This window comes from Bombus flavifrons, chromosome 18, assembly GCF_040668555.2.
Source record: "Bombus flavifrons isolate JBK064 chromosome 18, iyBomFlav1_principal, whole genome shotgun sequence".
NCBI classification, from domain to species: Eukaryota; Metazoa; Arthropoda; class Insecta; order Hymenoptera; family Apidae; genus Bombus; species Bombus flavifrons.
The window spans coordinates 3,255,924-3,271,211 of NC_138459.1; the positions used below are offsets into that span (position 1 = coordinate 3,255,924).

Genomic DNA, 15,288 nt, shown 5'->3' on the forward strand with positions numbered 1-15,288 from the left:
AACATTATCTAAATTATAAGGGCCGCTGAATGAGTGTGCATGCCTACGGTATATTACATACACATACACGCGTATTTTCTGGATGTTCGTGCGAGTGTGCGAGCGCGCTCACGCGCCTACGTCCCAATATAAACTTGTGTGTGCGAGTATGTGTGTGTGAATGAGTGAGTGAGTGAGCGAGTGAGTGAGTATGTGTGTATACGCGTATGCATGTGCAGCGTATGACGAAACCGACGAAATGTAAGCGCGGGCTTTACATCGACGAGAAAAATCGATAAAGAGAAAGTAGGACCGGCGAGGATCGGAATTTCTTTAAAAGTGTAGGCGCGCGCGCGTTGTGTACTTGCGAGCGTGTAGAGAGGGAGAGCGTGAGCGCGGCGCGTGAGTGGAATGCGTGCGAGAGAAGAGAACGACGGGACGCAGAGCGATAGAGATTGAGCGAAAGAGAAGATGCGGAGAGCGGTAAAGTGAAAAACAACGTTATAAATAACGATAAACAGAAGCGTGGAGAGAAGAAGGGAGGAAGCAACGAAGCAGCGAAAAATATGTATTGTAATAATTAGAGTAACTTTTAAACGAAAGAAAAATGGAGAAACGGAATGTACTTACACACACACACAGAGACGTACGTCTGCGCACGGAAGTACACGCGAAACACACCGTGAGATTGGATCTTGGATAGATGATATATAGATTCCGCCGCGACTACACTATTAATACATTAATTATGTAACGACGAATAAAGTATTGAATACACGAGTATAGGTAAGATGGAAATAGAGATGCGAAAACGAGGCGACCAGAGATCGTATGAAAAAGAAAAAAAAAAGAAAAGAAGACAGAACAGGAAAATTTCGCAGGGGTCGACGTCAAGGTCAATATTGCAGTCGGCGCACCATTCGGGTTTCAACGTGAACTATCGATTGTAATTAGTTGCTAATTGTTTTCCCGCTGACGATCTTCAACGCGATTATTACGATTATTATTATTATTATTATCATCATTATTATATCATTATTATTATATTATATTATTATATTAATTATTATTATTGTGAGCGTCACGTTAATATTATGTTATTGTTTTTATTGTGTGTTGTTTTGTATGTACCTATCAGCCAATTACGATCATGATATTATTATTAGAAAATGGTAACGAAACGAATGGGCCTGCAGGTATACATGTACGCGGAAGCGCACAGCTCGACAAGTATACAGAGGAACACGGTTTTATTGAATCTGATTAATTTTCATTTTCTGCGGGATAATCCTCGAATCTGTATCGAATAGGCTACTTTCATCAACGAAACAGTCGATACTCCGAATTTTCGATTACGTTTCCCAATTATTTTCACCTCTGTTATGTTTTATGTTACCTTTTTTCAAATTTTTCCTTTTTTGCTCAAACCCGCGACGGGAAGCTTTATATTAAATTTGACTTGTTTCGGAAGCTTTAAGACGCGTTTAAACTAGAATCGACGAGCTTTCCACCGAATTCGATCCGAACATCTCCGGGAAAGCATTTTTGCGAGAACGATCGACGAGGATGTTTCAATGGAGACAATTTGTTATGTTCTCGAGTAATCGAGGAGATAGGAAGAGACGGAGCGAGAGAGAAAGAAAAAGGAGAGAATGAGAAAGTGTGTGTGTGTGCGTGTGTGTGTGTGCGCGAGAATGGAACGCCAGGCAATCTCGTTTGTTCGAAGGGAAAAAAGAGGAAGAAAATGTTATACATTGCGAGAACGCGAATTTATTTTTTTTATATTCAAGTTACTAAATGAAAAAAAAACGAAAAGAAGCGACAAATTGTTCTTGTGTTATTACGTTTCTTTTTTTTTTTATATTGACGTCTAAGTGATCAAGTCACGTTTATAATTTCTCCTGGATGAAAGGAAATGTGAAGAGAATTATAATTATATCATTGTTTCATGCTCAATATTGTTACATTTACTCGATCAACGAATGCCGGACCTTGAACACGAAAAATTAACGTCCTTCCACTTCTACGAACATCCATTGTAACTTTACGAAGCTCATTCACATATTCCGCGTTTACTCTGTATATCTGTCACGAACCCTCACCAACTCCTAATTTTTAAGTGATTCATCCTCCGTTGCATATTTCTTAACGGCGTATCCTCATGAATTCCTGGTACAAACTAACGAGCAACGCTACAGAGACTTTGTTCCCTTTGCAAACCTCGCGAGAATTCATGGCTCAAATAATGTTGGAACGTACATGATTCGCGACGTACTGATAACGTTTGCGGTCGTTTGTACCTGTAATCGACCAGTACGATAACGAGCTGTTCGCTGCGAGGTAAGTAATCGAGTTGAAGTTGGGATAAGCGTGTTCTATTCTTCCTTTTATGCTTACAATTTGACACGTGTTCTGTACGAGTATGCCCGTACACGTGCCGATCGTTAATCAATACAAAGGCATACGTTCTCGACAAAGATTAACGTATTCTGCGGTGAAAAACGAAATGAACGAACCGCGTTCCATATAATTAGAACGTACACGTCGCTTTATTTCGCGTTGAAGTCCATGTAATCGTCCGTTGGTATTATTTTAGCCATGATAGTCGAGCCGTACGAAGTTCTCCGGGGGAATTGTTTCCATACTTTTAGGAAGAACGAGTTTCATTAAACGAAAGATACGAATGTTCGCCCCTCGTGATCGAATCTGTCTGGTTTTAGTTGTATTTGTACGATATTAATTATGGTCGTAAGTGAGATATTATACGCTACTTGTAAATAAAAACACAAGATTTATCCTGTATTGAAGTGCAATAATAAAAACATGTTTAATTAGTGCCAAAGTAATTGCAGAGATAAGAAGATAACACACGATCTCCTCCTGCGGTCGGAATCTCGTGGCTTCCGCCGAGGAAACGGCGAACAAGTACCTTTATAAAGCACGCCGCTTTATCGCGCAAGTAACGGGAAAAGATAAACGGTTTTCCATGAAACTTCAGCCACTCCGGCGTACGTACGTAATTTCAGAAGTTTAATCACGCCCCCTATCTTAAGCGACGATTTAGCAATCATCGTATATTAAACGAAAGTTGTAAAAATACGCCGTGTCGGAGTAGGGACGCGAGGGAAGTTTTTAAATCACGCTTAATGTCATGATCGACTAGTGAGTTTGCTCTTAAATCGAACCTGTTCTCCTTCGGTTTCATATCAACGCATATGCATGTTAATTAACAACCGGTTACTATGAGCCCATGTGTTTACCGTCATTCATAATAAACTGAAAAGTACCTACTACGCTATTCGCGTGACGTTCGATTCACGGACTGCTCGAGGATAAGCGAGCATGTCGGATCTTATTGAAAATTCATAGATTAGTATCGTATCGTGCCTTGCTTACTATTCCGGTCGTTTAAACGTATGTAAGTTAAACGTACGAGATAAACTTATCGATAAATTTCTTTTTATTTCTCAATCTAATCGTGCTTAATCTGATAAATCTTCCTACGGTGGAGGAAACTGAGACCACCAGCTCGCAGTAAATAGGAATAAATTAACTTTGAATAGTCATCGAGTCATGTTATATAGATGATTCTTTAATCGCTTTTATAATACTAACACGATCAACAATGTTATATGCATATGGATATTTCTCTAGAAATTAATAATTAATTAACTAATTAGTAAAGCGTATAACGAGAAGAATAGAACGAATGGTGGTGAGTATGAAGGTCGAGACAAGATGTTACGAAAGAAATTGTGGAACCACATGCTGGAAACTTGAACATGGTGCCTGAGTCAAATGACCAACTTTCTATCGATAAAAAAAATTGACCGGTCTCTGCTTGTGCTATTACTTTCTATAGGAACGGCGCAGCCCTTGAATATCCGGACGGGGAAGCAAAAAAAAGAATTGGAAACTTCTTCCCCAACTTTCTAACCCGCTTTTCGTTTCACCTACATCTTCAGTTCTGCAAAACGCTTTCCTCGATCACCACGCGACTTTCGAACCTAGTCACGCGATACAAAATGTTGCTATTCCGTATAGAAAATTAGCAAGGACAGCGACGTTCATTAGAATCTTACGAATTTCGTGTTTCGCGTTTTGAGTTTCGCGTTCGCGTTTCTACAGAAAAATTGGTGCTTTGGTGTTTGTGAAGATCATATTAGATAATTATGTGAGGTGTTTAATAATCAGTGCGATGAAGATACGAGACATAAGAGTAATATGCGCCCAGTGTGTAGGTGAATTTGTTACTTTCATAGATTTTATATTTAATCTGAAAGCAGGAAGTTTGATCTTCGAATTGATCTGAATTAAACAAATTTTTTATTTCCGACTTTACATTTGAAGTTTAGTCTTACGTGTCCATGCGGTATATAATTTACTTTCCATTGGAAATTGTTATTTGTTCAACGTAATCATAGTCAACCATCGAACGATATTAAACATGTACAATGCACACATGTGCAGAAACATTGAACCAGAGTAACGGAAGGTCTAATAACGAGGACTGATTGAGTAGGTGTAATTTGTAGGACGATATTTCATGATTACCACTCCCACGTTGATATGCAAGTAAGTCTTAAATGAAATCTCATAGGCGTTCTTACATAACCCACTTCTCTCTTCAATCCAATATCTCTAGAATTCGTATAATATTATTTCTATAAAGCTACTCAACTAACTTCGTCGGTCAAAAATTTTCGAAATAAAATACTCCAAGCTTTCTTGCGTTAGAGGTATCGTGTAAATTTTCTTGGCCTTGAAATATTCGGAACAGAGTTTAGACAGCTATGTAATATGAAAAATAACCTCTTGCGAAAACGTGACCGATAATTACGAGAAAAATACCTTTGTGCAAAGTTCTCACATTTTTGTCGCAACGCATACACGTCATCCGGCACGCGAAATGCATGCGAAGGACACCATAACCTTCTTATCTGGCTGTCGTAACGGAGGTCGATTGTTCGCCTCGTTATTCGAAACGAGGAACGTTCAAGCAGAACGTACCGCCTTCTCAGCGCAGCTTTCGCGAAAAATATCGGATCAGAGAGCAGGCAATCGGCAACGTCGATCGTAACAACTTATTTGCAACTGCTAAAGATGCAAAAATACGATCTTTCTCGATTGCTTTGTATCGAAATACAAAATGGCGCTGCTTCCAGAAAGCCATAGGATTACGCATCGAACTTTACCGCAAGATTCCATATTATTATATTCCTGTGAAATTTCATCGCGAGCACAATCAGGCGGTTGCGGGATGAAAGTCGATCTCCTTGCCAGTGTAAGTCGTTAATGTCGAGGGAAGAAATGGTTCATCGTCTCCACGGCTATATTTCAACGAAATAAAAATTCGGAATCGGCGAGTCGACGGGATTGGAATCTGCAACATTGTGCGGAAAATGACCAAGAAGAGGCGTTCGGCCGGCGGACTAATAAAAGGTTGACCAAACGTCCTTCTCAGGCGGAATGGAGGAGCCAGTTTTTCGAGGCAACGAAGACACCCGCCCACCGTGTTCCACCTATTCGACTCGAACTCGCCACGACCGCCGGCACCCGGTATCTTCCAGTCGAACACGAACGCCCACTCATTCGTATGACCACTGCGAATTTTATTCTTCTTCTCGAATTGAATTTCATATAAGGATAGTTGGCCCCTCGAGGGTTGCTTGCGTAGAAACGATAGAAAAATATTGTTCGTTTTTACGGAATATTTGAATATCATATCGGTCCGAACAAAATATTCAAGATGGAAGTCAACGTTGAACCGAGAAAGAGATACGTACCTCGTATACCTGTTGTAACTTTTCTATATTATTCGACATTACTTACTTCGGACAAACTTTTACCATAGTAATAAATCGTCGATGTTCGTCATAATTATGAAAAGTTTCACGGGACGAACGAGATGAAAGCCGGTTACCCAGAAACAATCGAACGCGAGATTAATATTAATTTAACGGATGACCGACGAAAGGACACGATAACGAAAGGGATGAAACGATGTTATTGCCTCGCGGCTGGAGGCAATAACATCGGAGAAGAGTTTCATTTTTGTTTCAGCTAATCCTATTCGCGTATAACAGAGCAATGCTATTAAGAGGCGGGCGAGAGTCCGATGGCTCGACGAGGGTCAGAGAATAATTCGACCGAGTCGCGAACCCAGTCCGATCGGGGTGGGGTTTTCTGCGTGTATCCGATTGAGACGTTATTCGAGGATTCTCCGATTCTCTACCGCTATTTCCGACCAATAGTCACGGCGGAGAACATGAAATCCCCCTAACAATTCAAGTTTCAAACTCCTAGCCGTAAATTATAGAATTTAAAGTCCGCTTCAAGTGAAATTTTTCAATCTGTTTGCATCGATTCTTTGTCTCGGTGGAATTTCATATTCGACTTATTTGCGTTCGTCCAAATTGCTCGCAGTTAGTTGCTAAAAATAAGAAAGCATCTAGTACCTACGTATGTTAAAACGTAGACCTTCGAAACGTTCGAGAAAACCGAAGTTTCATTACTTTTTTGCGTCGTCTTTGCTTATTTTTCTACGGTCAATTTAAAGCACTTGGTCCGTACGATATTACTTATAAAGTAAAAACGCGAACGTGAGATATTATATTTCTACGTATGTGAAAAATTAACAAGTAGTACTACATAGGAGTAAATTTAACAAAGTAGGGTGCCAGTGTAGTTTGCTTGATTAACTGTGTTCCGAAAGATGGAACGTTTCAAGAGGAGGGAGCCAAGCAACGTTGGAATGCGTTAAAAAGAGTGGCTCGCCGGTCATTAATTCAATTAAGATTGCGGTTTCGTTTGAACATTATGCGCGTCATTCGTCACCTGAGTCTGATAATTTTGTAACGACAATAAAACAGTCGTTTTAACGACTAGCTGAAAACATACTTGCATCGCGGCACTGTCGACCGTTTTTATCACGATCGCGAAAGAAGAGGACTCAGAAGCACTTACGATCGAGCTCGTTATCTCGGAACTTCGCTCTGCTTGCCTCATAAATAATTCATTCGGCGAGCAGGTTTCTCGGCGGGACATTTTTTCGTGCGATGCCACACTCAGCGTCCAATGAATTACTGGTATATTCAGTGTAACGACGCTTCTCCGCGAATGCGACAGACTTTTTATCGTACGTCCGCCGCGAACTCCTCGGTCATCTAAAAATAATCTGTTCGAATTGGCGTTTCGCTCAAGCACGTGCAACTTCGTTTTACCGTAGATAGACAGGAGCGTTTTTTCAGGTGAACGGGCAAGTGGAAGTCCGAATCAGAGTCAGATTCGCGAAGCATCGCTCTCCAGCTTGATTTTAGTAAATTCCTCGTGGCGATCGTTTAGTTTGTTCGTGTTGCATCGTTCGAGAAAAGTCGAAATCAAAGCTGAGAGAAAGATTGGGCTCGTTTCGACGAAGCAAAGAGACGAACATAGAAGAAATCAGCGACCGTTGGTGAAATTTCCATTAATTTTTCCTCGATGCCGGACGTTTTCGAATAAGTAAAAAACTATTAGAATTTCGCTCGTTTCGCGAAGGTAATGGAATAAAAGGGAAAGGATTCAACGACCGTCCAGAGTTTCAATTAATTTCTGTACGCACGCTGCGTGTTTTTAAATAAATTACAAAACGAATAGAACTCAGACGCGAAAATATCTTGTGAAAATAACGAAATAAAAATAGCGGAATTGAATGGCGATCGGCGGAATCTCGATCGATCATCGTTCTACCGTTGAATGTTTTCAAATAATCGAGAAACTAAGAGGAATGAGGAAGAACATGGATGATATTAAAAGAGGAGCAAACAGTGGATCCGACCAAGAAGCAAGGAGGCGTGATTTTTGCGCCCACAGCCGTGGTTCTTTGCGTTGTGTGAATGTTTGCGAGCGACTCTATTCTTAGAAAAGGATCGCCCGAGAACAGCCGTATTTACAATGTAGGTGTACCGCATTTAAAATATTGCCTTTAATATATAGCGACCGTGGTGGCTGGAACCATACGCAGCGAAGAAGATTGCACACGTAGTGGGGGGCAGGAAGGTATTTAATACGTTTCGGCGCATAAATTGCCGAGTATATGGGGCGTTATGGGGTGGGACGTGACCATCGTCGAGCGTTCGGCTCTCTCGCCAGAGCGAAATCATCGCTGTCACGGCCACCATGTTGCCCGTTGTAACCTGGGACATCGTTTTCTCCCTGCCTTTCTCGATTCGTTGATTTCTCCGCTCTTCGCCTCGCATTCTTCCCCTGCACGTTTGCCCGTACCTGACTACGGCCAAGAACATTCGAATTAGGGAGAAGAATCGTTTCTCGCCACTGCCAATTTCTTTGGATATTACAACGCGCTGGAAAGATGAAAGATGTCCTTTGGTCAACGAAACTGTACAATTCCACGGGGTAGCTTTTGGTCGAGAAGATTTACGAATACGAGAAGGGATCGTTGGATTCAATGGCCAACGGCATCGTCGTTCGATCTCGGTATAGATTTCCATTGAAAAGAGACTTAAAATCGTGCGAGGTGTATCACCGGTTCCGGGGAAACAGTCGCGGGACACGTCCGATTTATTTACTTGTCCGCGAAATTCACCGTTCCGATTGGTCGATGCGTCTAGGGTCTGCGATATAAACTCGGACCGTCGTTGAAGCCGAGAGCCGCTTCTGCTGTAGGGTTCTTCATATTAGACTTTTTCGTATTCCTTCGGCGCATTTAACCGGCTATTTTATGCTCCTCGTGTAGGATACAGTCTCCCTCGTGGCCGGTGCTCTTGCCAGCAACCGGATAATAACGCCGAGAGACGGTCGGTGCCGTCATTTTGAGATTTTATTATATCGCCGTTTGTCCTCCCCTCGCGGACGCGGCTTAAGCGTGCACCTCTGGTATCCTTAATTGGGATTAATACGAACGGCGATCGCGACATGTGTTGCGACCGAATCGTTCACCTGTATGCGTGCATCGGGTGCTTAAAGCTTCTTCACGTTTTAATTCGAACCGGTGTCCGAGCTACCGCTCGACGTTTAACGTTTTTCGCGATTCGCCCGCGAAACACCATCCGCCAGCCACTCCACGTCGACTTTGCAAGTTTGTAATTGGACGATACCTCGAGCGCCGATGGTTTCCGAGCGCTCGAGCTTCCCACGAGGCCTCGGCCGTTTCCTTCCAGCGTTTCACGCCGCTTGTTCCAGACTTTGGAACGCAAAGCCGGCTTTACTCGCGAGACAGGGCTCGCTTATATTGCTGGATCTTCGTACAAATTTATACGGACAGGCAAGCTCTTGGTTATTGGGGATCAGATTTAATTTCGCTGCATTCAAGAAGGAATCTGAGACGATGTTAAACCTGTGTTAAGACTATGGTTACAATGGATACGCGTTCTGAGGAACGCAAATGTGCGTCGGGGCAATCAGCTAAAGCCATTTAACCATAGTCATTACGCGATAATGCGACGAATGGACATGCAAATTGACGCGATAAGATATTAATTGAGATCAGCTATATGATTAATTAGCTCGCGAATCCTACTAAACGGTGTGTCGTCTTCGTTGGAAGAAAAATGTTTGTAAAAAGACAACTTGTTGAGAGAGAGAAAGAGGAGAGGACAAGAAGAATGAACGGAATGAGAAAATAACGTTTCTTTCGTTCGTTGTTCCACGGGAGAACACCATTACCAGGAATTGCGCGGTTCGAAGAAACACAACGATGCGATCGATTCGGACAATGCCTATGGAGTCGCGGTACATTAATTTCTTTCTTGGAATCGTACTGGGTCATACGCTGGGACAAACTTTATACGCCATCGGAAGTCTACGCTACGATCTCACAATTTTCTGGAAATATATTTCGCTTTAACGTCGTGGTGTTGGTGTTAAAATTAGTGTAAGTAATTAGCGACTATCATATTCTTGGAAATCTTGAAATGGCAACAGGGCGATAGCATCACGCGAGGAATGCGTTATAAAATTATATTTTCATTTATAAAACAGTAAAAACGGGCAAGATGGATGCACGCCTAATTAGGATATTAATCACGCCCAGACATTCGTATTCCATATAGGTAATTAAAAGTAGCCAGGGGTCGCGCTTTAATTTCATACCGCAGATTAAATAGTTCGACTCGAGCGTCATAAAGCGAAAGAAATACCATTCTTACGAATCGTAAATTCGTTATCGCTCGTACCAATTTGTTCGCGATTATCCGCGTGAAAGTCGATTCCGAAAATTCGTCACTACTTCGTCGTGCATTACTTTGAAATTTATCAGAGCACGAAGACACGGTCGAGTAAGCCGGTCGGATAGCATGCCACGCAATTTCCATTTTGCGAAGAAATTTCAACGGTAGAAGCAAGCTGCGTCCACTTATTATTCTTCGTTCTTATCGCCGATGCAGATCGGCAAATTTTATTCTACGGAAAATGATTTCTAATTTTCACCCTGCTTACGATAAATATTTATACCTTATACGTATATCTCGAATGTTGGACACTTCCAGAGAGACATTAACAAGAGATATCAGTCAGAAAGTGGAAAATACACCGTGCGTCGCGAGAATCGGACGCGGATCGAGCGTAGCTGTCGTACGGTTTGCGGCATTCAAGGATCTGAGGTGATAGGGCGTGATAGTGATTGATGGAACACTCGAATTTGTTTAACAATAAATATTTATTAACGATAATATCCAATGAGTACATTTGGCGTAAACTCGCGGTTGTTAAATTCGGTTCGCGGTTCGTGGATACAAGTTCAAGCTCGAAACGTTCCAACGGTTTCTGTCCCGTGGCTCGCCACAGATCTTCATCCAGATATCAGCGAAGTATCTCCCGTATGGGACACGTTGGAAAACAGGGTATTTTAAAAAAATGCTTACTAGTTACGCGTGTTTGAAAAGGAATAGCGGAGGGCGCCACCGCACAGTGACAAGAAACACCTCCGCCGAAGAAACATTTTCTCTTTGTCTTCGGTTGCTGTCGTCTCTTTCCGAACCCTTCTCGCCTCGATACAAACGATGGACGGAGAGACGTTCTCGCGACGTCTCTCTCGGCCTCGCGATTCTCTATCCAGCGTAATCCCCTTCTCTGGCGATTTCTTGAATATCTCTTCTTCCACCGCCTCACCTTTGCCATTTCGGTCGGTTACTCTCCTCTTCTGATCGGGTGCCGCGCCCAAGTCGACGACGACGACGACGACGACGACGACGACGACGTCGACGCGACGTGGACAAATACAAACGCTGCACTCTCTCCATCTCGTCCGCGTACCCCTTCGAGGCATCCCTTTTCGCGACGTCCTTGTTCATCCGGCGGAGAACGCGCTAACGCGTCCTCTTCGTCCAACGTCGGAGGAAGAGCAACGAGGGAGGTCATGGCGACACATAATTTTCTCTTCTCGGTCTGTTGTCTTCATTCCGGCGCAGCGTCGAGGCCCGGCGCGTCATCCTGTTCTGTATCGAACGAACGAAACAAGAGACAAGGTATCTCGGTCCTTGTTGGTCCGGCTTGTCTATGGTGGCTGGCAAGCCGAAACCAGGCAACCAGCAGCACCGGCCAGAGAAGCGAGCATCATCATTTTCTCCGGATCCTATCTCGCTTTTGCCTCCGGCTTCGCCATCTTCCTCCAGCGGTGGCCAACGCCAGCCGCTCGGAGAAGGGAGAACGAGGGTTGGGCGGGCGGCTATTTGGACGGGGGGCGACCGTCTCTGTTTTCCAAGTTGCTTTCGAGCGTAGTTTCTCTTCGTCTCGCTCGCGTTCCCACGTATATACATTTGCGATCGGCTTGGGATCTGCGGGGTGAGAGAACCGGGGCGCGGCTCCGTACTCCCGTAGAGGGGAACGGAGAGGAGAGGAGCGAGCGGGCAGGAATAAAGAGAGAAGAGCGACGAGGAGAGAAGAGGAGGAGAAGAGGTGACGAGGGACGAGAGCGGAATGGAGTGCAGCGGAGAGAGAGAGGAGAGTAGCCGAAGCCGTTCCAGTACAGACGGCAGGGTAGGGTGAGAGGGGAGAGCGTTCGCAAAGTGTCCCTAAAACTTTTACAATCGCTCGGCTTGGCTCGCTCGCTCTCGCGTTCTCGCTAGGGCTATGCTTGATGGCGTATCTTCCAATGTGAGTTGCCCATAATACTAAGATGTACGGCTGCGCCGGTAGGGGTCCCGCTTGGTCTCTCACTCACTTACTACCTTATAGTATAGCAAAGCCAAAGGCGTATAGCGCGCCGAACGTACGGCTGTTCCATCGCGTTAGCCAACAGTATTTCGCCGGTATTTTCGGTTTCTAGTCGCGGAACGATCGCCCTTTCCGTCAGGGCCGGCCGCGTTCCTCTCGCGTTTTCGCCAGGGCGCTGCTCCGGAGCACGCTCGCGCGGTTCGCCAGCACTACGCTTCCTCTCGCTCGAGTACCGCGCCAGCCCTTTTACCGTCTCTCCCTTCTCATCGTCTCGCAGCTTGGCTCGCAGCGAGCGAATCGCCGGCGAAAATCGACTGCGGAAACCGACTCGTCGGAAGCTTCCGTACGTGCGCGTCTCGTGGTTCACGATCCACTTCCCTATCGAGTTTCGCGAACACGAACCGTGTTACGTTAGTGATGTGCCAGGGAAAGTTCAACGTTCCTCCAGTTGCCTTGCAAAGTAACCCGAGTCACGTGATTGCCCGCTATTATCGTGGATCAGTTGGCCCGTTGCATGCTGCTGAGTGCGTGCCGCGTCGCGACGAGCGTGGCCAACGCCGCCGTCGGAGCAACGGGATGCCAACCAGGTTATTACCACCCTCACGGTAAGCTTTCTAACAACGATCACGTATCTTTTGCGGCGTGCAACGCTTCCCACTCGATTCCACCTTTATCGTTCGCTGGTCGACCATTTGCTAAACGTATTCAGACAGTTGTTGCCTAAATGAATTTGATAGCCGATGTCAAGCGATACTTGAACGAAGTTAACGTAACCAAACAGTCTCGGTATTTATCGCGTCCCTCCCTTCCTTCTTTCTTCGTGTACCATGACAAACAAATAAAATCAGTCCTTCTATAGAATACATACGTCCGTCTTGTAATATTTTCGCGTCTTTGCTTACGAAAGATCAAAGTTCTCCTTTGATCAACCAAATCGAACAGACTCGATTATTTAACATTCTCGTTGATTCGTCTAACCGAACCGTGCATGCGTAACGTCTAAACAAACGTATCGAGTTCTCGCAGGTTGATAGCCGAGAATATCTTAATTCGACGAGTAACCACGGGTTACCTCGGCTGCTTGTTCCACAACGAACGACCGTCGGCGCGTTCGGTGTCTCTGTTTTCGAAGAGAATTTCGCCGCGGCGGATAAACAAACGCTGCCACCCAAATACTCAATTAGCGGAGTTTTTTCGCGGTCGGGAAACGTGGCGTGCCGGGCTAGAACGGCAACGAGGAAGATCGCAACGCGAGAGGGGAACACGGCGAATTCCTCGTGAAACGGTGCATCGTTGTCGCGGCGGTGGCAGCGAAAGTGGGGATAGCCGGTTATCGATTGGCGGAACGGTCGTATCGCGGTTGGCCACGCCCAATCGGCTGCCGCCGTCAGCCGTTTTCGCGTATCGCGACCATGCGCCATGTGACTCTCGTGTGCATTTTCTCGATGCAGGAAAATACTCGCGCAGGTCGGGATCACCGCGTTATCGACCACCGGATGCAAAGTACTCGTAAATGTTAAGCAATGCCTTCATCCTCCCCACGCGTTCTCCGTCCGACTCCCTTAGTCCTCGATCAGATTGAGCTCCTTGTCGATACACCACCCTCTGCTCGTTTGCAAATCAACTTGCTTGCCGATCGTATAACCGCAACGTTTCGTTCGTTGAACAACCTCGACGCATCTACCAGGCAAGGTATGTGAACCCTCAAGGTGATCCGAATGCCGTCGCTGAGATCACCTTGCTCGGACAAACCGGCGCGTTTAAATAATATTGCTTTTTACGAAGGTTCGCAGATTGTGTAGAGGTTTTTCTGTGAATTTCTTTGTCTATTGCTATATGAAAACACTCGTATATATATCCGCGTAATATACGAGCCATAAGTTATGTTATTACAGTTAACTTCAACTTTCGAGATCTCTGAAACTTTACCATCAAAGTATTTTATCGATTCTTCTATAATTTCATCGACTTTTTCTACTTTTTATCTCGTGGAGTTAACGGCGAATAAGTGGCTCGTATAATTCCTCCTATATTTCTTTTTCTTCTTTGTCAAAGAATTCGTTGGTTTGATAAACAACTCGGATTCAGTTGCGAATTCGTTTTCGCGCGTAATTCTTTACGCAACCTCGTCTTTCGACCAGCCACACGTTCCGACAGAGTAAACAAAGTTTACAAAACGGTAGCTTGTTAGCACGGAATAACATAGCAGGGAGCACGATTGTTTTCACGTAGCAGGAACGATCGAGACGGATTTGGATAGTGTCGCGCGCCGTTCACACCGCGATAAATAACGCCCACGACCGTTTAACTGCGAATTTAACATCGTAATTTACCCAGCGTTATCGCCGTTGTCTAATTCGTATGGAAATTCGAGTCCTTATTTTATCTCGATCGGCACAAGAGATCTAGATAAAGCGAAGCGAGCACGGTGCGCGATAAAAACAATGGCTCGTCGTCATTTGTCGGTCGAATACGATATAAATCCGTGTGGTGTTAAATGAGGGCGACATTTAGATGCGTTAAATTACGCGGGAATTCTGGTACGAAGGGTTCCAGCCGCGCGTGTTACAGATTTTATCTGACGCTAAGTTCTCCGACGTATGTTATATTCTTCTCGCAATTAATTTTCACGACCGTCTTTTAAATCTTACCTTTTGGATTTATCGGTAGATTATTTTTTCTTGGTAAAAAATGGTATACGCGTAAGTCAGTGGGCTGTCTAAATGTTTGTAAAAATTTGGTAACAGTGAAAAAAGTGGCGGCTATAAAAAATAGATGTTTATTAAAGCCTCAACAGCGGCGCGTTGAAGAGAATCGCAAATTATCCTCGCCGAACGTTTTCCATAGGCTCGCGAGTTTTCAAGAAAAGTTATTTCCTTGAAACCTGTTTCTTAATCCCGAGTTATGCACGCTCTTGAGATCGGCATCGATAGTTTCTTTTGGTTTCTGAAGCATGCACGCAGGTACCGTACTTTCTCCTTGTTCTCCCTTGTTTCGTCTAGTCGGGGTTGTACGCTGTTGTCCCCTGCCTCCCCCCCTTTTCTTTTTTTGTTTCTCTTCATGGAACGCTGGTCTGGCATGCAGCTAAATCCTTAGAAGTGAAAGTAGGTTATGTTTTCGATTTCGACCTGGGTTTTTATACGCGGCAATCCTTCCGAA

At 44.4% G+C, this 15,288-nt stretch overlaps 1 protein-coding gene and 1 long non-coding RNA gene across 2 annotated transcripts in view; one reads left to right on the plus strand and one right to left on the minus strand.

Annotated features, from left to right (window-relative positions):
* The window catches only part of LOC138189033 (Homeobox protein abdominal B), a 163,967-nt gene that overhangs the window by 95,644 nt on the left and 53,035 nt on the right, over positions 1-15,288 (plus strand). The gene's annotated exons all lie outside the window — the stretch shown is intronic.
* The window catches only part of LOC138189051 (uncharacterized), a 49,414-nt gene that overhangs the window by 27,725 nt on the left and 6,401 nt on the right, over positions 1-15,288 (minus strand). The gene's annotated exons all lie outside the window — the stretch shown is intronic.